Below are 24,787 nucleotides of genomic sequence, written 5' to 3' on the forward strand. Positions count from 1 at the left end.
ACATAACCTCAAAATAGAATTCCAGATGACATTCACTTGTGTATTTAAGGATAACTTTCTTGCTGCGGTGTTGGAGGCAGGGCCAGGACTAGAATGGAGCACCAGGAGCATAAAACTTAAGGAGACGCTCACTTTTAGGACCAGGCTGATTGTGACTCACCCTAAATGTCTCCTGTGCTTCCCCCCTAGTCCCACCCCTATCATGGAAAAGAGTGGGGGGTGGCAGGCATAAAACCCAAGTAATTCATTGCATGCTATGGTATCAAAATGACTCAAATTATCATCAGTGGAAGTTTGGGGTTAATTGAACAAGAAAGACATTAGACTGAGGTGGTTCTAATGCCATACCGGCCTTCATAAGCAAATCAAAATCTAAACCCGTAAATACCTTAACGCTGTGAAATCAAAACACTAAGGCCAACCAATCACAAACAGTCAAGTAGGCTTTAAGCCATGACCAATCAAACAATTTCCTTTCTTTACTTCCACATTTTCTCTATCTGAGTCTTTCTTCTCTGCTGCCTGTGGGTGGAGAGCTATTAACTACCTCTGCTTTGGAATTGCTGGCTTCTAATCAATTTTGTTAAATACATTGTTTAAAAATCTTAATATGTTCAGGTTTATCTTGTAACAAGATGATTCCAGGTGAAGGGGAAGGTATTGGGAAATCTAGTGGCTTGGGTACTTAAGTCATTATGATGACAATAATGATCATAAAGATAGTGGAGTCTCTTGGCATCTTTGTTTTTTTTAATGTTTTTATTTGTTTTTATGGCAGAGAGAGCATGATGGGGGAAGAAGCAGAGAGAGAGAGGAGGACAGAGGATCCGAAGCAGGCTCAGTGCTGACACAGCTAGTCGCTTGGCATCTTTTGATGCCAGAAAATAGAGAAATGAAAAGCTATGTATCGGCAACAAAGAACACATACAGAGAACTAAAACGCCTCCAAGACAGCTTTGAGGAGTTCTTCTTCTCCTTCAGAAGTCACTCCCAAAGGACCAAGGCCAGGATCTAACTATAATAATTACACCTCTGGGGGCGCCTGGGTGGCTCAGTCGGTTAAGCATCCGACTTCGGCTCAGGTCATGATCTTGCAGTCCGTGAGTTCGAGCCCTGCGTCAGGCTCTGTGCTGACAGCTCAGAGCCTGGGGCCTGTTTCAGATTCTGTGTTTCCCTCTCTCTCTGACCCTCCCCCGTTCATGCTATCTCTCCCTGTCTCAAAAATAAATAAACGTTAAAAAAATTAAAAAAAAAATTATACCTCTGGATCTTTCCACTCATCAAGGGCATTGATGGGGAATGAGGTAGATCCTGAGTTAAGAAATTGGGGCATTTGGGCATATATGGATGAGGCTGGAAATTTTTTTAATACCAGAATTCTAATCTCTTTTAACTTTTTAAAAATTTTATTTTAGAGAGAGAGAGAGCATGCGCAAGCAGGGGGAAAAGGCAGAGGGAGAGAGAGAGAACCTCAAGCAGAGATCAAGCACTGATGGGGCTTGATCCCACAACCCTGGGATCATGACCTGAGCTGAAATCAAGAGTTGGATGCTCAACTAAGCCACCCAGGTGCCTCCTAATCTTTTATCAGGGGAGACAACTCTTCCCCACTGTTGAAGGAAAAAGCCCACTTCAATGAACCAACTACAGAAAATACTCTATCAATTATCTATAATAAAAGTAATACACATATGCTTATCACTCCTATTTTCTTGGCTAGTATGCTTTGAAATTTTTTTCCAGTTCATTATAATAAGATACCATTACACCATACAGTGTAGCATTTTTTCATTGATTCAACAAATGTTACTGGGCATTTACTATGTTTTTAGGCTACAACAGTAGACGAAACCTATGAGAATCCCTGCCTCATCCATTTTACATTTCTTTCAAAATCATAAGACTTTCTGTTTCATAGTTATTTAGACCAGTTCTATAGATAAGTGCCTTAATTACACACAGCCCCTCATTTCCTATAACTGTTTCCTCATTCATGTGCTGTCGTTTTTCTTTTTGATTCTTCACCCAATTTTGGGGTTATGTCATTTAGTTGGTTTGTATTGAATACTAGCAAGATAAGCCACTCCAAAATGTGCTTCTTTAGCATAAGGATTATTTTGAGCTGAATATTTTGAGAAAATGCAGGCACAGAGGAACTCTGAAAAGAGAGTAGAAGTTACTCTTTTGTAAAGGAGACATACATTTATAAATGAAATCTCCATTTGTAAGTGTTTCCCACTCTCCTAGGAGGAGGAAGTCTACTCTAAATCACAAAAGAATGTTGTGAATAGGGAAGGAACTACTTAAATCCCCACAGCCAACCTTTCTCATAACTTCCTAGAACTGTCCTCCAGCCTTCCCCAACACCTTTCTTTTGTTTTTTATTTGGAGATTGTATTTAAGGTAGTGTCTTGGGGCCTTCTTGGGGAGTTATTCAGTTTTTTTGGGTATCAATCGTGTAAAGTATATATGTTATTAAACTTCTATTCACTTTTTTTCTTGTTAATCTATCTTTTATTACAGGAGTTCTCTGCCAAGAACTCATAATTATTTTAAATTATTTATATAATAAATATAAACAAATATATATATTATATATATATAATTATATATACATATATATTATATATATATAATTATATATACATATGTATTATATATATATATTATATATATAATTTAATTTTATTTCCCTACAGCATAGAATAGCATTCCCTTAGAATGTGAATTCTACAACATGTTTGGGCTTATGTTGCTTGTTTCTTTTTTTTTAAATTTTTTTTTTTTTCAACGTTTTTAATTTATTTTTGGGACAGAGAGAGACAGAGCATGAACGGGGGAGGGGCAGAGAGAGAGGGAGACACAGAATCGGAAACAGGCTCCAGGCTCTGAGCCATCAGCCCAGAGCCTGACGCGGGGCTCGAACTCACGGACCGCGAGATCGTGACCTGGCTGAAGTCGGATGCTTAACCGACTGCGCCACCCAGGCGCCCCTGTTGCTTGTTTCTTTAGGAAAGGTTCTAGAGGACCTTTCCAGAGGACTTCCACATAAGAGTATGTCTTCCTATTGCTTTTACAATAAATAATTACTGAGCAGAAAGGAAATCATTTTCTGAAATTTTTTATGTTTTCAAATGTTACTTGAAAAATCTCAGTCCAGTCTGATGGATTTTCTTATAAGGTGACTTCTTCTGCTTGGTTACATGTAGAATTTTTTTCCTCTTTTGAGTAATTTCATTGGGAAGATAGAAAAAAACAGTAAGTCCAGCTTTGTTCTTCCTCAAGATTGCTTGGGCTATTCAGGGTCTTTTGTGGTGCTATACAAAATTTTAGGATTGTTTGTTCTAGTTCTGTGAAAAATACTATTGGTATTTTTAATAGGGATTGCATTGAGTCTTTAAATTGCTTTGAGTAGCATGGACATTTTAAGATTATTAATTCTTTCAATCCATGAGCATGGTATATCTTTCCATTTGTTTTTGTTGTCTTTAATCTCTTCAATCAATGTCTTATAGTTTTCAGAGTAGAGGTCTTCTTCCTCCTTAGTTAAGTTTATTTCTAGGTATCTTACTCTTGTTAATGCAACTGCAAATGGGATTGTTTTCTTAATTTCTCTTTCTGCTACTTTGTTATTAGTGTAAAAAGATGAAGAAAAAATTTCCCAAAGCTGTCCGGGCCAGATCTATTCTATAAATCTTCTAGGAAGAAATTAGGTTTAAGTCTAATAAACCTAATGGAATTAAACATATCTTCTGAGAAACTAAATATTCATCCAATAAGTTGACTATCAATTATTATTCAGATGATCTTTATCTAAACATTCTTTTTTTCTCTTTTCTAATCTAAGGATGATGATGATGGCTGTTTAACCATTCTCTTTTCTTATAGGACTCACTACTAAGAGTAAATCTTTGATATATTTAGGTCACTTCTTTTAAGGCAAATGTAAATAAAAGTTTAAGAGCTACATATAACTGAAATATCAGAAAAAAATAGCAAAAGCAAACCTAAAGCAGGTCAAAAGGATCAAAAATAAAAAGAATAAAATTAAGAATAAAAAAATTAAGGTAACAATAAAGTTGATAAATCCAAAAGCTTATAATTTGGAGAAAAAAGGAAAAATATTAAACCTAACTTCTCCAGAATTCTTTAGTTAAAATAGAACTCATTCAGAAAGGATTACATAGGAAGAGACTCATGTGCTCTTTTACAAAAAAATTCCAGTGCTAGAAATCTATCCTTAAAAAAAAAAAAAAAATGAGAGGTGTCAAAAAGATTAGTGCACAAGAATATGCATTTCAATACTATTTATAAAACATAGGGAAAAATTGGAAGCAACTGAAATGTTCCACAGGAGTGGAATTCATTTTTTCATCAATAAATATTTCTTTAGTATTTATTGTGTATTAGGAAATGCTGTGTAGGGAACTAATCAAGTAAATGCATTATGATAAATGATTGAACCTATTATGCAATCACTGAAATTGATTTAGTAATTTATCAATATGTATTAAAAACAAATAAATTGCTTCACCCAACAATCCTATTTTGAGAAATATACCTCAAAGAAATAATTAGAATAAATGTGAAACAAAGGTTTATATAAAAAGCTCTTTACTTATTGTAGCAAAAATGTATACTTTCTACTTATTGTTGTAAAAATGTGTCTATGATAAGGGATTGTAACACACTTCCATATACAAAAATAGAAGATTTTTTAATAGCGTATAATTCATTTTGTGTTAGTTTTTTATATGGTATGAGAAAGAAGTTCAAGTTCATTCTAGTGTGTGTGAATGTCCAGTTGTCCCAGCACCATTTATTGAAAAATCTATGTTTTCTAAATGGATTATTTTAATACCCTTTTTGAAAATTAACTGATCATCAATTTATAAATTGATTTCTGGAGTCTCAGTTCCGTTCCATTTATCTACGTGTCTATCCTTATGTCAGTACCACACTGTCTTGATTGTTAGCCTAAATATAAGAGCTAGAAGTATAAAACTGTTAGAAGAAAACCTAGGAATAAATTTTTGTGATCTTGGATTTGGCAAAGCCTTTTTAGATATGACACCAAAATTTCCAGCAGCAACAACAACAAAATAGGTAAATTTTTTTTTTTAAAACTAAATGTAAAAATATTTGCGGGGCGCTTGGGTGGCTCAGTCGGTTAAGCGACCGACTTCAGCTCAGGTCATGATCTCACAGTTCATGAGTTCGAGCCCGGCATCAGGCTCTGTGCTGACAGCTTAGAGCCTGGAGCCTGCTTCAAATTCTATGTTTCCCTCTCTCTCTGCTCCTCCCCTGCTCATGCTCTGTCTCTCCTTCAAAAATAAATAAAAACATTAAAAAAAATTTTTAAAAAACTAAAAATATTTGTGTTACAATGGACACATCAAGAAAGGGAAAAGATAACTCACAGAATGGGAAAATATATTTGTAAATCATATATGAGATAAGACCTTGTATCCAGAATATATAAGAAAACTTTCATGACTCAATAATAAAAAAGACAATCTAATTAAAGATAGGCAAAATATCTTAGAGACATTTTTTTCCAAAGGACATATACAAATGGTCAATAAGCACCTGAAAAGATGCTCAGCATCATTACCTATCAGGGAAGTGCAAATCAAACCATACATATCCACTAGGATGGCTATAACAGAAATGAGAGATACACAGAGTTACCACATGACCCAGCAATTTCACTCTTAGGTATCTACAAGAGAAATGAAAAATATATGTTCACACAAAAACTTATCCACAAGTATTCATATCAGCATGATTCTTAATAGCCAAAAAAAAAATGAAAACCACCCAAATTCGTATTAGTTGATGAAAGGATAAGGAAAATATGGTACATCCATACAATGGAATATCATTCATCAATAAGAAGAAAAGAAGTACAGCTACAATATGGATGAACTTTGAAAACATCATGCTAAGTAAAAAAAGTCCATCATAAGAGACCATGTAATGTATAATTCCATTTATATGAAAGGTCCAGAATAGACAAGCCCGGAGAGACAAAAAGTGGATTCGTAACTGCATAGGTCTGGTAGGATTGGGAGCAAACGGCTGATGGCTGTTCCAACATACCAGGTTTCTTTTTTGCTTCGTAAAACTGCTCTATACCTATAGACTGTGGTGATGGCTCCACAACTCTATAAATGCACTAAAAACCACTGAATTGGTATATTTTACATGGGTCAATTGTATAGTGTGTGAATTATATCTGAATAAAGCTGTTTAAAATATAAACGAGACATTTCTAACAAAGAGTAGAAGAAATTGCCAATCTCCTCTCAGCAATTATTTAAAACAGGGACTTGACAATTAATGAATTTTATGCATTTTTTTTTTGTCATGAAGAAGCACAGACTGGACCGAGCTTTAGTAGCCTTCTCCATTCCATGTTCCAATACTTACTAATTTGACTTGACTTTTAACAGGAGTGGTTTTTGTTTTGTTTTGTTTTGTTTTGTTTTTTTGCTGTCCCAGCTACATGTTCTTTAATACACTTTTAAAAATGGTCATAACGTAGCATGGGAGGGGTGCCTAGGTGGTTCTGTCAGTTAAGCATCTGACTTCGGCTCTAGTCATGATCTGGCAGTTCATGGATTCAATCCCCATGTCAGGCTCTGTGCTGACAGCTCTGAGCCTGGAGCCTGCTTCAGATTCTGTCTCCCTCTCTCTGCCCCTCCCCCGTTTGTGATCTGTCTCTCTCTCTCTCTCTCTCAAAAATAAATAACTTAAAAAAAGAAAGTAATGTGGGGAAATGTTCATAGTGATGGTATCTTCTGGATGATGGAGTTGTTCTTTCTAAATTTTCCTGATTTTCCATTTAGAGCAGCATGTATTATTTTGTAATCAGTAAAAACATTTAAGTTATTTCACAATTTCGTAATAGTAGAGATAGAATTCGTCATGGCTTCCCAAGGAAGTCTTCTGTATCTAGGAAGCCCAGAGAGCAATCTGTCCTCTCCATATTCCTATCACAATATTAAACATGGCCATTAGCATGGGCTGTCTTGATCTGAAGGAGTCACCTCAAAATAAAAGCTGCTTTGCCCTGAGGATTATTTTGAACTGAGGGCAAGTGAGAATCAACAGGTGCAGGAAGAGTTCTCTACCTTCCCCTTATCTGCCTGAAAGCAGTACATAAATTTCTCTTTGAGGGAGGGAGGGTTGGCCCCAACCTTCACCTAGAAGACTCTTAGTATTGAAGACAGGAAGTAAATATCACGATGGGTTTGCATCAACAGACCTTACTAAATAGTCCTTATATTCCATTAATTCCACCATTCATTTACTAGTCCTTTTCCCACCACTTGTCATCCCTTGAAGCCCAAGACCTCTTTCTTTTGTCAAAAGGGTATATGAGTTGCTGAGTCTGACCACTTCTTTGAGTTTCGTTTCTTTCCTGTGAACTCCTGTGCATGTAAATATTAATAAAAATTGCGGACTTTTAGACCTATTAATCTGTCTTTTGTTAACTTAATTTGCAGGGTTCCAAAAATAAGAGGGTAGAAGAAAAGTTTTTCTTTTCAGGCAGTTTCTTGTGTTTTTCTCAAATTTGTTTACATTTAGTTTTATTTGCATAAAAATGTTTTAAGAAAGAAAATTTCATCCACACTGGTTTTTAATGACTTTTATTTGTCTAGGATTCTATAAAATTCATTACGTTTTTATGTGTGCATTTTCTCCTTCAACTAGATTCCAAGATTGAGGGAAAGACTATGTCACAAAATAATATGGATGCTCTAATTTCTCTAAAAGAGTCCTTTACACAGTGTAGGTAATCAATATGCAATTTTTAGACCCTTCTACTATAAAACATTTTTTAGTAATAAAAAAGCATGTATTGAAAGTTGCTTTACATAAATATCGTTACCAACTATTTTGTTCTAGATATTTATAGCTCCTTTCACTCTATGCTATATCACTGCTTATAAATCACCATTTGGTTTTTATACCTTAATTTTAAATTGCCTTTGAATTTTTGATTTTTTATAAAAGTCATCCTATATTCTAAAAAAAAAAAAGACACACAAATTGCAAATGTGTTTTCATTTATGGTATGTCTTTCTTGTATCTTATCTTTCCATATCTCATTTACCCAAGCTTGGATTTGAGTAGATTTTTCTGATTTCTTTAGCAGCATTTTACAACTATTAAAACTGAAAGCAAACTTTCTTTTTAAAGTTAAACAATGATCTTATGGAATGTATTTAATAGTAATCAAATATCCTTAAGCAAACATTCCTCATAATTAAAATGTGCTGTTCTAACTCTTAACTGTCCTTGGGCAAACCCACCACATATGAAAAAGATTATCTTCCATTCTGCCTTCCCACTGATCATTTGGTGAGATGAGGGTCCATGAGAGGTAATTCTACCCTCAATCACTTGGCTGAGTAGAAAGGGCAACTCTTATATATATATAAATATATATATATATATATATATATATTTATATATATATAATGGAATGTTTTTGATCATCTCTTTCTCACTTCTCTTCTTACTTTCCCTTGTCACCCCACTCCACCAGTCGATCTCCATCTATCCCTTCTTTCAAACTATCACCAAATCAAGAGTCAATCATAGTACTTGTCTGTGTGAATGTTTTTAATGGACTCTCAGGGCCTGGATAAAGACCACTGTGAAAACTGAAAGAAGGTATGTGGTGAAGAAGAAGATATGAACTAGCAGCTGGCTTGTCAAGATGCTATTTGCCTTGCTGCAGTCATCACTTCCATGGTGGGGCTTCATTTGAATTAATTTTGCCAGTTGCTCAAAGTTCAAGGCTCACTAAAGTGACACAGAAATGTGAACAACAGTACCAGTGTATTTAACTACAATGAGAAATTTAACTAGCAAAAGGACTGGCTATTCTGACCAGCTCAAGGCTGAATTCTTAGAGAGAAATGTGTGAGGAAACTATCATAAGTGAAATTACGTCACTTAGAATCAGGGCAAGAAGTGGTATGTTTTTCGTACCTGTTGGCATTAGGCTTGATGTTTCAGTAACAGACTCCTAATGTACATTGAATTCTTATATTGCCTAATGGATCACTAAATAGCCATTCTTCAAACAGACCCATCCCTTCTTTATATATGCCATTATTATTGATAGGAGAAGAGACATGTTCTTACTTTACTTGCTTCCGCACTGGGAAACATTTTATCTCTAAGACACCTCTGGCACACATCTGATATCTTACATCTGACCTCATTTCATCATTGTACATTCCAAATTTCAGATTCATTTGATTTTGTTCAGGCTATAGTGATATGATAGCAAAAAGATTGTATATAACCAGTACCAGTAACATAATCTTTGGGCTCGCTGCAAAATGAAAATATGAAGACCCTTGTTTAAAACTTATTAAGAATTTTCAGACAGTGACAGCAGGGCATCATACCAAGTGTAGGGCGCTTCTGAACTCAGGGTCCTGAGCCACTACTAAGGTCACACAATAATGAGGTCATCCTATATATAACAGTCCTCCAGTGTAAGAGTCGTTAAACTATTACCCACAGCCTGAATCCAGCGGCTCTCTATTTCTGCAAGTGAAGTTGTGTTAGAATATAGCCACGCCCAGTGGTATTGTTTATGACTGCTTCTGCTCTACAATAGCAGAATTCTATTCGCGCTACAGAGATCATATGGCTCACAAAGACTAAAATATTTACTATCTGGCCCTTTAAGAAAAAGTTTGCCAACTCCCACTCTAGTGTCCGATGATAAGCTCTTGTTTCATACTTGCTATTCAAAATGAGCACTCAACAATCTACAGTTTGCTCCACTCTCCTCCTATGAAACCATGGAGGACTCATGTAGAGTCTTTAGCTGTAAATCAGAAGGATTCGCAAACTGAAATACCAAGAATTTCTATGGCACTGTACAACAGCGAACCCATGAATTCTCCATGAGGGAGCCTGAAAAGCTACCTGACCCCTTCTTACCCAGATTTCTTGGGTACCTAGGATTTCTCAACATAGTTACCATAAGACCACATGCCACTGTCAATTTCCAGTTAGAAAACTGGCACTTGCCTAGAGTCTCGTGGTTCCATTCCATGAGGGATTGGACTTAAGGACTGTTCTTCTTTGGCTGGCAATGAAAACTCTGAAATCCTCTGGCTTCATATCTGGCATTTCCATCCCACACCTCAATTCCCTTGGATCAGATGCCCACATAATCTTAATACTTAGGCTTGAGTTCCTGTCAAGAACTTTAAAGGATCTGAGATTCTACCCTACATGATATCTAGCTAGCCACAGTTTCATGGATGCTGGTATAAGATATGAGACTCCTGGATAGGAAATGAAGGACAGCTTACTACTTATGGCTAGTGCAGTAGCCACAATAATAGCATTTTTGTACCATTTCCCCATGTTCCAATTCCCATAGAGTGACACAAGGGTCAGTTTACACCTGTGCATGCAGTAGGTTCTTTTATAGGAAAAATGCCTTGAGACTAGGAAACAAGAATTTTTTTTTTTTTTTTTTTTTTACAACGCACTATAAGATTGTAAGCACATGTGTCCTTTGCTCTAGTAGCAAACATTATTTTTACTACACTAGACAACAAGCGAACTTGTCCTTTGCTCTGAAGGGGACACTATCTCTATCTTCCAAGGTAGATTGCTAAATAAACATCACTGAAAACACAGTTCAGAACAAAAGGCAATCAGTGACCTCGTTGCAGGTTGTACAGAAATGCAGAAACTCTTGGAGAATTGTCTTTCAACATCCCCTATTTGGACTTGATCTTTTATGGTGATTCCTCCCATTCATCCCCATAGCTATAAATGAGTCCCCCTTTTCCTGTGAGTGAATTGGATTTTTGCTAACGACCTCCTCCAGCTTTGATTCCTTCTCTTCTAGTTCACAGCTTTAGAGCTGGCATTTCAAAGAAATATACCCTACCTATCCTATCGCCCCAACACCAACACAGAACTAAATGCTCTCTCCTGTATTATAGCTTTTTAAGAAGAATTTCGTCGGTTGTTATCTGTATATAGCCACACAACCTAAGTACCATAATATGTTTAAAGCATTTAGCCACTCCTCCCATCCATCGTGTTCTTCTCAATTTCCTGAAGGTAGAGGGTTGGGGGGGGGGGCGGGGTGTGTGTGTGTAATGGTACAAAAACAACTATGATATTAAAGTCAAGTACCAGAATATTCCAGCCATCATACCAAAATGTCAGGATGGTTGTTGGAATCATGCTTAGCATGTTCTGTGTAAGTAGTCTACAGTGCCCATGAGAGGTGAAACGAGAGTGAATAAAAGGGAACAGGAAGAAGAGTCAGGAACTGACTACAAACAAAAACACCATCCGGAGGAAACAGGATAAGCCTGTCCAGACACTGGAAATTACAATGAGGAAGGAAAAGCAATTAACCAGAACAGATGGGCGGAAATGGAGCAACTAACAGAGGTGGAGCCATGTTTATTTGAGAAAGTGTGTCCTGAGATTTGGGGTGCTGAATAGGATCTGTGCTCATTCGCCATAGCCCCTCGATCTATGATGATACCATATGTAGATACTTAACAGGCATGCATGAGCTCCTGTAAACAATCAAGGTGTTTCTTAAGCCTGTCATTCTCTGTCACTTGTGACTTCCTGCCTTTTCTTGTTGTTGTTATACGTATGCTTTGTTTTAATGGATACTAACTTGATTTATTCATTTCCCACTTGCCAAAATATTCAAAATATTTGAATTCCCAGAGAGTTGTACAAGTTTATGGAGATGATTGTAAAGGATATTGAAACCAGGTCTGTCCTAGAAAATATGGGACAGATGGTTGTGGGGCATTAAAAAAAAAGAACTGGTAAGCCGACAATGCAGTATCTTATTGTCTGCTGTATTTTTTAGAAGCTTGCCGAGCGAGGCATATGTTATTGTTTCATCTCTTTTGATATAATGAAATTCCTTCAAACACATACAATTAAAAAATAATCCACTCTTGAGTAAATTGCATGTACGTGAATAAAAATGCAATCCCTTTTAGATGAGTTTTGTGTTTCCCAGCTGTCCATAAGATTATTATGTATAATAAATTATATGCTCTGTACTCTGCATTCCTTCAGAGCTACAAATGAAAAGAGTTAGCCATTTTTTAAAATTTCTTACTGAAATAAAGCCCTCACTAATTATTCATCAGCTATAAAAACTTTATAACTGCTCAATATTTCGAGGCTTTTGGGTGCATAAAATAACTCTTAATTTTAATAGTTTAGTCATCTAATTGCTTCAACAAAGAGCAACCCTTTCTTTCATACTCTAAGTTAAATATCAAATGCAGTATTTTTTTTTTATTTTTTTAAAGAGAAAGAGTGTGAGCCAGGGAGAGGGGCAGAGGAAGAGTGAGAGAATCTCAAGCAGGCTCCACAGTCATTGAGGAGCCCAATGTTGGGCTTGATCCCATGATCCTGGGGATAGGGAGTTAGTTCTAAATTCATTCTATTAACAGTGCCTGGACATCTTTTTGTGTACCTCTTGTCACCTGACCAGCGGACATCTCTTTTTAAGTCAGTTCTTTCTTATTTGACAATTTTTTATTTGACATTTGTGTATATTGCAAAGTGATCACCACAATAAGTTTAGTTAACAACCACCACCATAGATAGCTACAAATTTTTTTTCTTATAATGACAACTTTTAAGATCTACTCTGTTAACATCTTTCAAATATGCAATACAACATTATTAACTATAGTCACCGTATAGCACACTACAGACCCATGACTTATTTTTTTTAACTTTTGACCCTCTTCACCCATTTCACCCACCCCTTACCCCCCACCCCCCACCTCTGGCAGCCACAAATCTGTTCTCCATACCTATGACCTTAGTTTTGTTTTCCAGTTTGTTTGTTTAGATTTTACATACAAGTAAGATCGTATGGTATTTGTCTTTCTCTGTCTGATTAACTCACTTAGGATAATGCCCTCAAAATTCCTCCATGTTGTCACAAATGGCAAGATTTCTTTTTTTATGGTTGAATAATATCCTATTTTGTGTATGTGTGTGTGTGTGGGGGGGTGTATTACATTTAGTTATTCTAGGGTTTCATTCTGTATTACTACTTCAGATGAATATTTTTAAATCCTTCAATCATTCTCAATACAAAAGGTATGCTTTTCTTTGTGGTAAGTCTATTTTTCAAGTCAAAATGTGGGAAGCTGAAGCTCCAAATCAAACATAACTTAAAACTTAAATTTTACCTTGTTATATGGTCAAAAACCCTTGATGGTTTTTCAGAGTCTTCATAGAGGTTGGAGGAAAAAAAACTTCAAAGTGAATGAATTTTATTATTTATCATTATAATGTCTTTAACTTAGGGTGTTTCTGGAATGTTCATGGACCTGAAATACTTAGAAATGTCCAACTGGTGGAGTCTTTCAGGTTTTCCATGTAGAGTATCACATCATCTGTGAAAAGTGAAAGTTTGACTTCTTCTTTGCCAATTTGAATGCCTTTTACCTCATTTTGTTGTCTGATTGCTGAGGCTAGGACTTCCAACCCTATGTTAAACAACAGTGGTGAGAGTGAACATCCCTGTTGTGTTCCTGATCTCAGGAGGAAAGCTCTCAGTTTTCCCATTGAGGAGATATTAGCTGGGCCTTTCATATATGGCTTTTATGAGGTTAAGGTATGTTCCTTCTAGCCTGACTTTCTTGAGGGTTTTTATTAAGAACGGATGCTGTATTTTGTCAAATGTTTTTTCTGCATCTATGGACAGGATCATATGGTTCTCATGCTTTCTTTTATTAATGTGATATATCACATTGATTGATTTGTGAATATTGAACCAGCCCTACAGCCCAGGAATGGATCCCACTTGATCATGGTGAATAATTCTTTTAATATACTGTTGAATTCAATTTGCTAGTATCTTGTTGAGAATTTTTGCATTCATGTTCATCAGGGATATTGGCCTGTAATTCTCCTTTTTAGTGGGGTCTTTGTCTAGTTTGGGAATCAAGGTAATGCTTCATAGAATGAGTCTGGAAGCTTTCCTTCTGTTTCTATTTTTTGGAACAGCTTGAGAAGAATAGGTATTAACTGCGCTTTAAATGTCTGGTAGAGTCCCTCTGGGAAGCCATCTGGCCCAGGACTCTTATTTGTTGGGAGATTTTTGGTAACCAATTCAATTTCTTCACTGGTTATGGGTCTGTTCAAATTTTCTCTTTCTTCCCTTTTGAGTTTTGGTAGTGTGTGGGTATCCAGGAATTTGTCCATTTCTTCCATATTGTCCAGTTTGTTGGTATATAATTTTTCATAGTATTCTCTAATAATTGTATTTCTGTGGTGTTGGTTGTGATCTCTCCTCTTTCATTCATGATTTTATCTATTTGGATTCTCTCTCCTTTCCAAGGGTTTATCAATTTTGTTTATTCTTTCAAAAAGCTAGCTCTTAGATTCATTGATCTGTTCTACTGGTTTTGTTTGTTTGTTTTTGGATTCTATATTGTTTATTTCTGCTCTAATCTTTATTATTTCTCTTCTTCTGCTGGCTTTGGGGTTTCTTTGCTGCTCTGCTTCTAGTTCCTTTAGGTGTGAGGTTAGGTTCTGTATTTGGGATTTTTCTTGAGTACTAGGTGTTGTATGTAAGTGATGAATCATGGGAATCTACTCCTGAAGCCAAGAGCACACTGTATACACTATATGTTAGGTAATTTGACAACAAATTATATTTAAATCCTTAAGAAAGAAAGAAAGAAAGAAAGAAAGAAAGAAAGAAAGAAAGAAAGAAAGAAAGGGAGGGAGGGAGGGAGGGAGGGAGGGAGGAAGGAAGGAAGGAAGAAAGAAAGAAAGAAAGAAAGAAGAAAGAAAGAAAGAAAGAAAGAAAGAAAGAAAGAAAGAAAGAAAGAAAGAAAGAAAGAAACGTCCATCTGGCTATGTTTTATCCTATTTTCCTCTTTTCATTATTCTTGTTAAATTAAGTGCCTTGGATACCTTACTGTGGTTTTGTTGTTGTTGTTTTCAGGATCATAAATCTTTTTGTGTAATCTTTTGCAAATGAAACTTCTTTATGTAGAAGGAATTCTAATGGAGGAAAGTCTCTGCTCTTCCATATTGGCAGCTTTGTTGCCAAACCAGGCTTTGTTGCCCCTTTCAATGTGAGGCCTTTTCCCTAAGGGTTCTGCTATACATACCTTCAAATACTATCGTGTGCTCCTATAGCCAGTATAGAGTGCAACTGGGTCTATCTTCCATCACTGGTTTTTGTTTTTGTTTTGTTATGAGGAAATTCTAAACTCTTTTCCATAGAGGGTGCACCCACTGACATTCCTACCAACATTGTACAAGGATTCCCTTTTCTCCACATTCGCAAAAACACCTGTTATCTTTTTTATTTTTGCTAACAGTCATCCCAAGATGAGATAGGTTATATCTATCTCATTGTGGTTTTGATTTGCATTTCCCTGATAATTAGAGATGTGAGAATGTTTGGCTATCTGTATGTCTTCTTCAGAGGAATATCTATTCAATTCCTTTGTCCACTTAAAAAATTATTTTGTTTTGTTTTGCTATATTTTGGATATTAATCCTTTACCAGATATATGGTTTGCACATATTTTCTCCTGTTCTGTAAGTTTCTTTTTCTTTGTGTAGTTTCCTTGGCCATGCAGAATCTTTTTTTTTTTTTTTTTTTTATGTCATTCTACTTAATTTGTTTTTGCTTTTGTTGCCTGTGCTATTGGTGGCATATCCAGAAATCGTGGTCACAGTTGTCAAGAAGTGTTTTCTCTGTGTTTTCTCTTAGGAGTTTTATGTTTAAGTCTTTAATCCATTTTGAGTTGATTTTTTCTGTAAGTTGTAAGATAAGGAAGGGTCCAGTTGTCTTCCATTAGCTTTTTATCTAATGAAGACTAAAAACTCTTGTCATAATGGCCCTAAAGTAAGCTGTGGAATTTAATATTGATATTATTTTTAAATGATCTTTCTCTCCAAAGCCATTTACTATTGATAAGATTTTCTTTAAGCTAGTTAAAATTTTGTATCAGTTGGTTCTCATTAAATATTTACACATTTTCCCTCCTTTTCTCTTTCCAAATATTCATTATCACAGGCTTTCAAATGCTAAGATCACATGCTATTTTCTCTTTTTAAAATCACTCAATTTTCTTTTTAAAAGTCATATCTAAATACATAGTCTTTGATTAACTTTGAGTTAATTTTGGTAATGTGGTAAAACACACATAAGATTTACCATTTCATTCATTTTTAAGTATACAATTCAGGGACAATAAGTACATTCACAATGTTGCGAAACCATCACTGATTAGCTTTAATAAAAAATAGTGATAACATTTATTGAACTCCTTCCATATATACTTATTTCATTCATTTTTCAAAACCCCAATGAGCTTATCTCATCTACCCAAGGTCATGTGACTGGAAAGTTGTGGAATTTGGTTGCAGCCCACATCTTTCTGACTAGTTCAAAACCCTATTTTTTTTTTTTAACTTGTATGTGTATAAGTTTAAAATCTGTATTAATGTAATGCAGTCTCACAGTTGAAAAATCAAATAGGAACCAAAATGGTAAAAATAATGGAGGAAATATACAGAATAATTTGTTGATAGCCTTAAAGTAAGAAAGATGTTCTTCTTAACTAAGATACAAAAATCTAAGGACAAAAAGGTGATATAATGATAAATTGGACTACACCGAAATTTTTAAATTTCTGGACAATAAAAAATAATACCATAAACAAAGTTAAAGAAATTGATAGACTGATAGAAAATATTTGCACTGTATATAACCAACAAAAGTTTATAAGCTAGAATATATAAATTCATATATGTGTATATATATAAATATGTTCACATGAATATATATATTCCTTTATATCAAAAGGAAAAAGACAAACAACTTAATAGAAAATAAGCAAATGGTATGAACAAACAATTCATAGGAGACAAAATACAAATATTCAATAAACATATGAGAAGATAAACCACAGTGGTAATCAGGGAAATAAATGTTGAAACATTACAAAGTTGACCATATGGGGGCACCTGGGTGGCTCAGTTGGTTAAGGGTCTGACTTTGGCTCCGGTCATGATCTCGTGGTTTGTGAGTTTGAGCCCCATGTCTGGCTCTGTACTGACAGCTCACAGCCTGGAGCCTGGGCTTCAGATTCTGTGTCTCCTCTCTGCCCCTTCCCCACTCACGCCGTGTCTCTCTCTCTCAAAAATAAATAAACATTTTAAAAAATTTTAAAAAGAAAAAGAACAAAGTTGACCATATAGCCATATCAGGTTTGGTGAAGTTATAGGAAAATGGATGTTCTCCCACATTGCTAGTAAAAACTAAACTGGTCAAATAACTTTGAGGGCAATTTGAAAATCCATCTACCTTAAGACCCAGTAGTTCCACTTCTATGTATCCATGCTAGAGAAGGGTTAACACACATATGCAGGAAAGCCCATAAAAAGGCAACATTGCATCATTTTTATTTATTTATTTTTTAATTTTTTAAATATTTATTTTTGAGAGAGAGACAGAGCGTGAGCAGGGGAGGGGCAGAGAGAGACAGAAACACAGAATCTGAAGCAGGCTCCAGGCTCTGAGCTGTCAGCCTGACGTGGGGCTCAAATTTGCGAACCGCAAGATCATGACCTGAGCCGAAGTCGGCTGCTTAACCAACTGAGCCACCCAGGTGCCCCTACATTGCATCATTTTTACAATGAAGCGTTAGAAGCAAGTAACTTGTCCACCGGATGAAGAATGACCAAATAAACCATAGCTAGATTATGCAATATTACTCAGCTTTTAAAAAGGAGGTGGTTTTGAACCAGAAAAGACCCCAAATAGCCAATGTAATGTTGAGAAAGAAAAGCGAAGTGCGAAATATAACAATTTCAAACTTCAAGCTGTATTACAAAGCTGTAATCATCATGACAATATGGTACTGGCACAGAAACAGACACACAGATCAAAAGAACAGAATAGAGAAGCCAGAAATGGACCCACAACTATATGGCGAACTAATCTGCAAAAAAGCAGGAAAAAATATCCAATGGAAAAAGACAGTCTCTGCAACAAATGGTATTAGGAAAACTGGGCAGCAATATACAGAAGAGTGAAACTGGGTGACTTTCTTATGCCACGCACAAAAACAAATTCAAAATGGATGAAAGACCTAAATGTGAGACAGGAAACCATTAAAATCCTAGAGATGAACACAGGCAGCAACCTCTTTGACCTTGGCTGGAGCAACTCCTTTTTTTTTTTTTTTCATTTTTTTAAATGTTTATTTTTGAGAGAGAGACACAGAATCTGAATTAAGCTCCAGGCTCTGAGCTGTCAGCACAGAGCCTGACACGGGGCTTGAACCCACGGGCTGGGAAATCATGACCTGAGCTGAAGTCAGACACTCACCCAAGTGAGCCACCCAAGCACCCCTAGAGCAACTTCTTACTAGACACATCTCCAGAGGCAAGGGAAACAAAAGCAAAACTGAACTATTGGGACTTCATCAAGATAAAAAGCTTCTGCACAGCCAAGGAAACAATCAACAAAACTAAAAAGACAACCTACGGAATGGGAGGAGATATTTATAAATAACACATCAGATAAAGGCCTAGTATCCCAAATACAGAAAGAACTTATCAAAGTCAACACCCAAAAAATAAATAATCCAGTTAAGAAATGGGCAGACGACATGTACAGACATTTCTCCAAAGAAGACATACAAATGGCTAACAGACATAGGGAAAAAAGCTGAATATCACTCATCATCAGGGAAACAGAAATCAAAACCACAATGAGATACCACCTCATACCGGTCAGAATGGTTAAAATTAACAACTCAAACAACAACAGATGTTTGGTGAGGATACAGAGAAAGGGGAACCCTCTTACACTGTTGGTGGGAATGCAAACTGCTGCAGCTACTCGGGAAAACAGTATTAAGTTTCCTCACAAAATTAAACATAGAACCACCCTACAACCCAGCAATTTCACTACTAGTTATTTATCCAAAGGATACAAAAATACTGATTCAAAGTGGCACATGCACCCCAGTGTTTATAGCAACACTACCAACAATAACCAAATTATGGAAAGAGTCCAAATGTCCATAGACTGATGAATGGATAAAGACGATGTGGTATATACATACAATGGAATATTACTCAGTAATCAAAAAGAATGACTCTTGCCATTTGCAATGATGTGGATGGAACTAGAGTGTATTATGCTGAGCGAAAGAAGTCAGTTGGAGAAAGACAAATATCATGTGACTTCACTCATGTGGAATTTAAGAAACAAAACAGATGAACATAGGGGAAGGGAAAGAAAAATAAAATAAGATAAAAACAGAGAGGGAGGAAATCCATGAGAGACTCTTAACTATAGAGAACAAACTGAGGGTTGCTGCAGGGGAGGTGGGCAGGGGGTGGGGGGCGATGGGCTAAATGCGTGATGGGCATTAAGGAGGGCACTTGTTGGGAGGAGCACTGGGTGTTTTATGTAAGTGATGAATCACTAAATTCTACTCCTGAAAACAATACTACACTATATCCTATATGTTAACTTACTTGAATTTAACTAAAATCGTGGAAGAAAATAATAATTTAATAAATAACTAGATAGATAAATAGTAGGTAGTTTTATATATACTAGGTGACATTCATCCCAGTTTACCCAGGATAGTCTCAGTTTATACTTGTTCTCCTTCATACTCAAAAATACCCCCATTGGATAGATCTCCAACCTATTTTTGGACGGGGGGGCGGGGCGTGTAAAAAAGCAGGAAACCTAAAGACACACAGAGTGGTGTATCAGTTTCACAACAAACTGGGTGGCTTAAAATAGCAGAAAGGTATTGTCTCATGGTTCTGTGGGCTAAAAGTTCAAAATCAGAGTCAGCAGAGCCATGCTCCTTTTGAAAACTATAAGGGAATCCTTTCTCTTCCTAGAGGAATACTCTCCCCAGCTTTTGGTGGCCCAGGTGTTCTTTTGCCTATGGCAGCATGACTCCTACCCTCCGTCTTCACGTGACATCCTCTCTGACTCTTCACATCACTTCCCCTCTGTATGTATCTGTCTCTATGTCCAAATTTCCCTTTTTATTAGGGACACCAGTCATATCGGATTAGGATACACCCTAACGACTGTGATTACCTACCTATAAAGATCCTATTTCCAAATAAGTTCACATTCTGAGGTAGTGGGAGCTAGGAGTTGAATTTATCTTTTTTTTTTTTAATTAATTAATTTATTTTGAGGGTGGGAGGGGCAGAGGAGGAGAGAGAGAATCCCAAGCAGGCTTCAGCGCTGTCATTATGGAGCCCCACAGTGGGCTCGAACTCGCAAACCAGGAGATCATGACCTGAGCAGAAATCAAGGGTCAGATGCTCAGCTGACTGAGACACCCAGGCACCCCTAGGAGTTCAACTTATCTTTTTGGGGGGATGCAATCAATCCATAAAATACGTATGAATATATACATATCATATATGGACTCAGGTATACAAAGAACAATACCATACACTTTCACGAGTTCATATGTAAATACCTAAACACAGAAGAAAATATTTAGATAAGTACACACCAAACTGCTAAAATAGTTACTGTAGCTGGTGGTGGGCATTCATAGCAGATTTTAGCCTTCAGCCTTATCTGAAATGTTCACATTTTTTCAAGAAAATGTACTACTGGGGTAATTTTTAAAAAGCTGGGGGTTTGGGTTTTTTTTTTTTTAAAGTAAGCCTTAAAACCCACGTGGGACTTGAACTCACAACCCTGAGATCAAGAGTCACATGCTCTATGAACTGAGTCAGCCAGGTGCCCCTAGTACAGAAAAGCTTTTGGGTTTTTTAAAAATATAATTTACTGTCAAGTTGGCTAACAAACAGTGTATACAGTGTGCTCTTGGTTTTGGGGGGTAGATTCCTGTGATTCATCGCATGCATACAACACCCAGTGCTCACCCCAACAAGTGCCCTCCTCAATGCCCATCATTTTCCCCTCGCCCCCACCCCTCCATCAACCCTTCGTCAGAAAAGTTTTAATGAGAAACACTTGAACCTTGCCCCACCCTTCTCTACCTTTTAGTTTCATTTCCAGAGGGAACCACATTTTAACTGTTAGTTCTTTCTCTTACTACCTACCTTTCTTGATTTAAATAACATGCTTAAGGAGATATAATAATTTCTAGCTCATAGCCTTATTGAGAGTAAGTGAATTATTATGTGTCAAGAACTTAGGACTAAGCTTGGCACATGAATACTTAATACAGGGTGGCTATTAGTATTTCCATTATACCATTGTTTTGTCATTGATCAATTTTAGACATTACTTATTGACTTCAGCAGTGATAAATGAGGATTTACGGCTCTTATACCACCCCTCTCCTCTCTCTCCTTGTCTCAATTGCTTAATCTTTTCAACTGCTGATTAACTCCGTTTGAAGGTCTTCCAAGTTGTTTTAATTCTCCCATTGCTTCAGCTTCAAACTTGCCAGTGTCTAACAGGCTCTTGTCAGAATTACTGTGCTAAAATTTGGAAGAGAATCTGGTTGCTTTGTGCAGAAGTGGTTTTCAATTTCTCGCTGAAGCTCACTCTTTCTTGGCCTTTTCTTTTGTACATCGAACGAGTCTATTACTGTGCTTCTGTTTCCCTTCAGTTTCTAGAGATCTAGTTTCAGAGTGCTGACCTACATGATACCAGCAACAATAAATATTTGTTACATAGGAAATAGAGTCAAAAATACTGTAATAACTTTGTATGGTGCCGTGTGGTAACCAGGCTTCTTGTGGGGATCATTTGAAAATGTATAAAGCTATCCAATCACTATGATGCACACCTGAAACTAATAAGATATCATATGTCAGACTTCAATAGAAAATAAATATTCGTTGGTGGACTGAAAGTTCTTTTATTGTTATTTCTACAATAATGACATATCTTAGTCTTAACAAGTTAGAATAGAGTTCATGGAGAAAATCTACTCACAATCCACTTATCATCTCATTCTCCTATATGCTACTTAATGAATTTGGTGCTGCTAATTTAAATGATGTGTCAACTTTCTCTTGAGTTGTAATGTTTCCTCTTCTTCTTCTTCTTCTTCTTCTTCTTCTTCTTCTTCTTCTTCTTCTTCTTCTTCTTCCTCTTTTTAGAGAAAGAGCGCAAGCAGGGAAGATGGGTAGAGGGACAGAGAGGGAGAGAGAGAATCTTAAGCAGGCTCCATGCACAGCACAGAGCCCAACAGGGGGCTTGATTCTACAACCCTGGGATTATGACCCAAGTTGAAATCAAGAGTCAGGACTCAACTGACTGACTGTAGGGCACCAAGATGGCTCAGTCGGTTAAGCATCTGACTTTGGCTTAGGTCATGGTCTTAGGGTTGGTGAGTATGAGCCTGGCACTGGGACTCTGTGCTGACAGCTCAGTGCCTGGAGCCTGCTTTGGATTCTGTGTCTCCCTCTCTCTCTGCCCCTCCCCTGCTTGCACTCTGTCTCCGTCTCTCTGTCTGTCTCTGTCTCTTTCTCTCTCTCAAAAAACGAATAAAACATTAAAAAACAAAACAAAAACACCTCAACTGACTGAGCCACACAGGTGCTCCTAGGTTGTAACTTACATATGACTTTACTTAAAATTACCCTAATCCTGACAAAATTACCCTGCTTCCATGTTAACCTTCTGGGGCAAGGGTAGACCAAAGCCTTTTCTGGTTAGCCTCAGATAGAGTTGAAACAGATTGAAATTTTCTAAATGTCTTACACAAAGGAAATAAACATAGAGTTCAAGAAAGATCAGAGGTCTGGCAAAGAAGAAATGTCATATTTTGCAAACCACAGTTTTTTATATTCACTTTACCTCCTGTCTGAAAGATTTATTTTCCCCTAAATGAATAGCACTGAGTGACCTTAGAACAGCCTCTCCTGCATGAAGTGATCTCACCCACACTAAAGCTCTAGTAATGTGATATTACAATATGTGATACCACAACAACCATATACCAGAATGCCCCACAATGAGTAAGAGGAAGATTGTTCTTTCACTGGGCGTAACTCAAGTCAGATGCACAGCATCAAGGTAAGAAAAAGAGAGTCTAACATAGGACAGTTCAGAGACTCTGGTTTCTGGGGACTGAAATCATGGACACCTTCCTCTGCCTTATACAGAAGGGAGGGTAGGGGGAAGCAGTTGATACAGAAGGAACACCACTCACCTAAGTATTACATTACCTGGATTCTACTAGGCATTCTTCCAATTATTCAAGTAGAATTCATTCTCCCTGGGGAAGTCAACTTTTCTGAATCTCAGTTTCCTTATCTAAAAAATGGTCAAGCTAATACTTTACCTATCTCTCAGGGTTGTTCAAATGATTGCCAAGGCAACAATTCATTGCCAGCATGGTCAAAGTTAGTTTCTATCTTGTTCAAGGGAATTTGAAGAAAGGCAGTTCATAGATTTCTTTCATAGACACTTCTTTGAACAAGAATAGTAGCTAGATAACATTTTTAGTCGAAGTGGAAGGAAAATGTCTAGGCACAAGTTATGCTTCTCATGTGCAAGTTATTCTCCACAAAACTGTATGGGAAAATTTAATATTTAGAAAGACTCTCTACTTTAAAACATTTCATTGTACAGAATAAGAGAGTTTGTGTAATTACCTGGTACCTGTCACCTTGATTCAAAGGGTATCGACGCATAACCCAGCTCATTTATATATACTCCTGTATACTCCCTTTCCCAAACTGTATTGATTTTTATTTATTTATTTATTTTCTATCTATCAAACTGGATTATTTTAAAGTGAATTCCAGGGGCGCCTGGGTGGCTCAGTCAGTTAAATGCCAACTCGATTTCAGCTCAGGTCATGAACTCAGGGTTCACAGGGTTCAGCCCTATATCAGGCTCTGCACTGACAGCATGGAGCCTGCTTGGGATTCTCTGCCTCTCTCTCCTTTTGCCCCTCCCCCATGCATGCTCTCTCTCCCTCTCTCTCAAAATAAAGAAATAAACATTTAACAAAAAATAAAGTGAATTCCAGATTTCACCAGTGGATATGCAGGAGATCAGAATATGCCACCCACAATATGCCACTTTTGGCATAATGATTATTTTGAGCTGAAGGCAATGGAGTAAAAGCAGACACAGGATGAGCTTTCTGCCACCCCCCTATCTTCCCGAAAACACCATAAATCTCGTTTTCCCTCTTTCATACCAGGAAGAGAATAACAATCTTAGGACTCGAGAGGAGAGGGCACCAAGAAAGAGTCTACGCAAACAAACCTTGCTAACTAGGCCCTATTTACCAGTAGTTCCCTCATACACCTGCCCTGCTACAATTTTCTACCTCTTGAAGCTCCAAGTCTCTTTGCTTTGCCTTGTCACTTCTCTTTTAACCTATCCTCTTTTACCAGAATCGTATAAATGCCTCCATTTCCTCTGGGGTTTTCTCTTCTCTGTGAAGCCCTCTCATTCAAAAGTGCAAAATTTTAATCAAATACATTCATGTGCCTTTTGTTCTGTTTATCTGTCTATTGTCAGTTTATTTTGCAGATCCAACTGAAGAACCTAAGGAAATAGAGGGAAATTTTCTACTCCTACAGAAACTTGAGTTTGTATTTCTAAGATCTCTTCTCTCTCCCCCCACTTTAACATCACTAAGAAACATTTACAATACTTCCTTAATATCATCGAATAATATAATACCCACCCAGTGTTCAAACTTCCTCTATCATCTCATAAACTTTTGGTTTTTATAATTGTTTTGTTCTGTAGGATACAAAC

Source organism: Panthera pardus, unplaced genomic scaffold (genome assembly GCF_024362965.1).
Source record: "Panthera pardus isolate Hobbes unplaced genomic scaffold, ASM2436296v1 HiC_scaffold_8, whole genome shotgun sequence".
In the NCBI taxonomy this organism is placed as follows: Eukaryota; Metazoa; Chordata; class Mammalia; order Carnivora; family Felidae; genus Panthera; species Panthera pardus.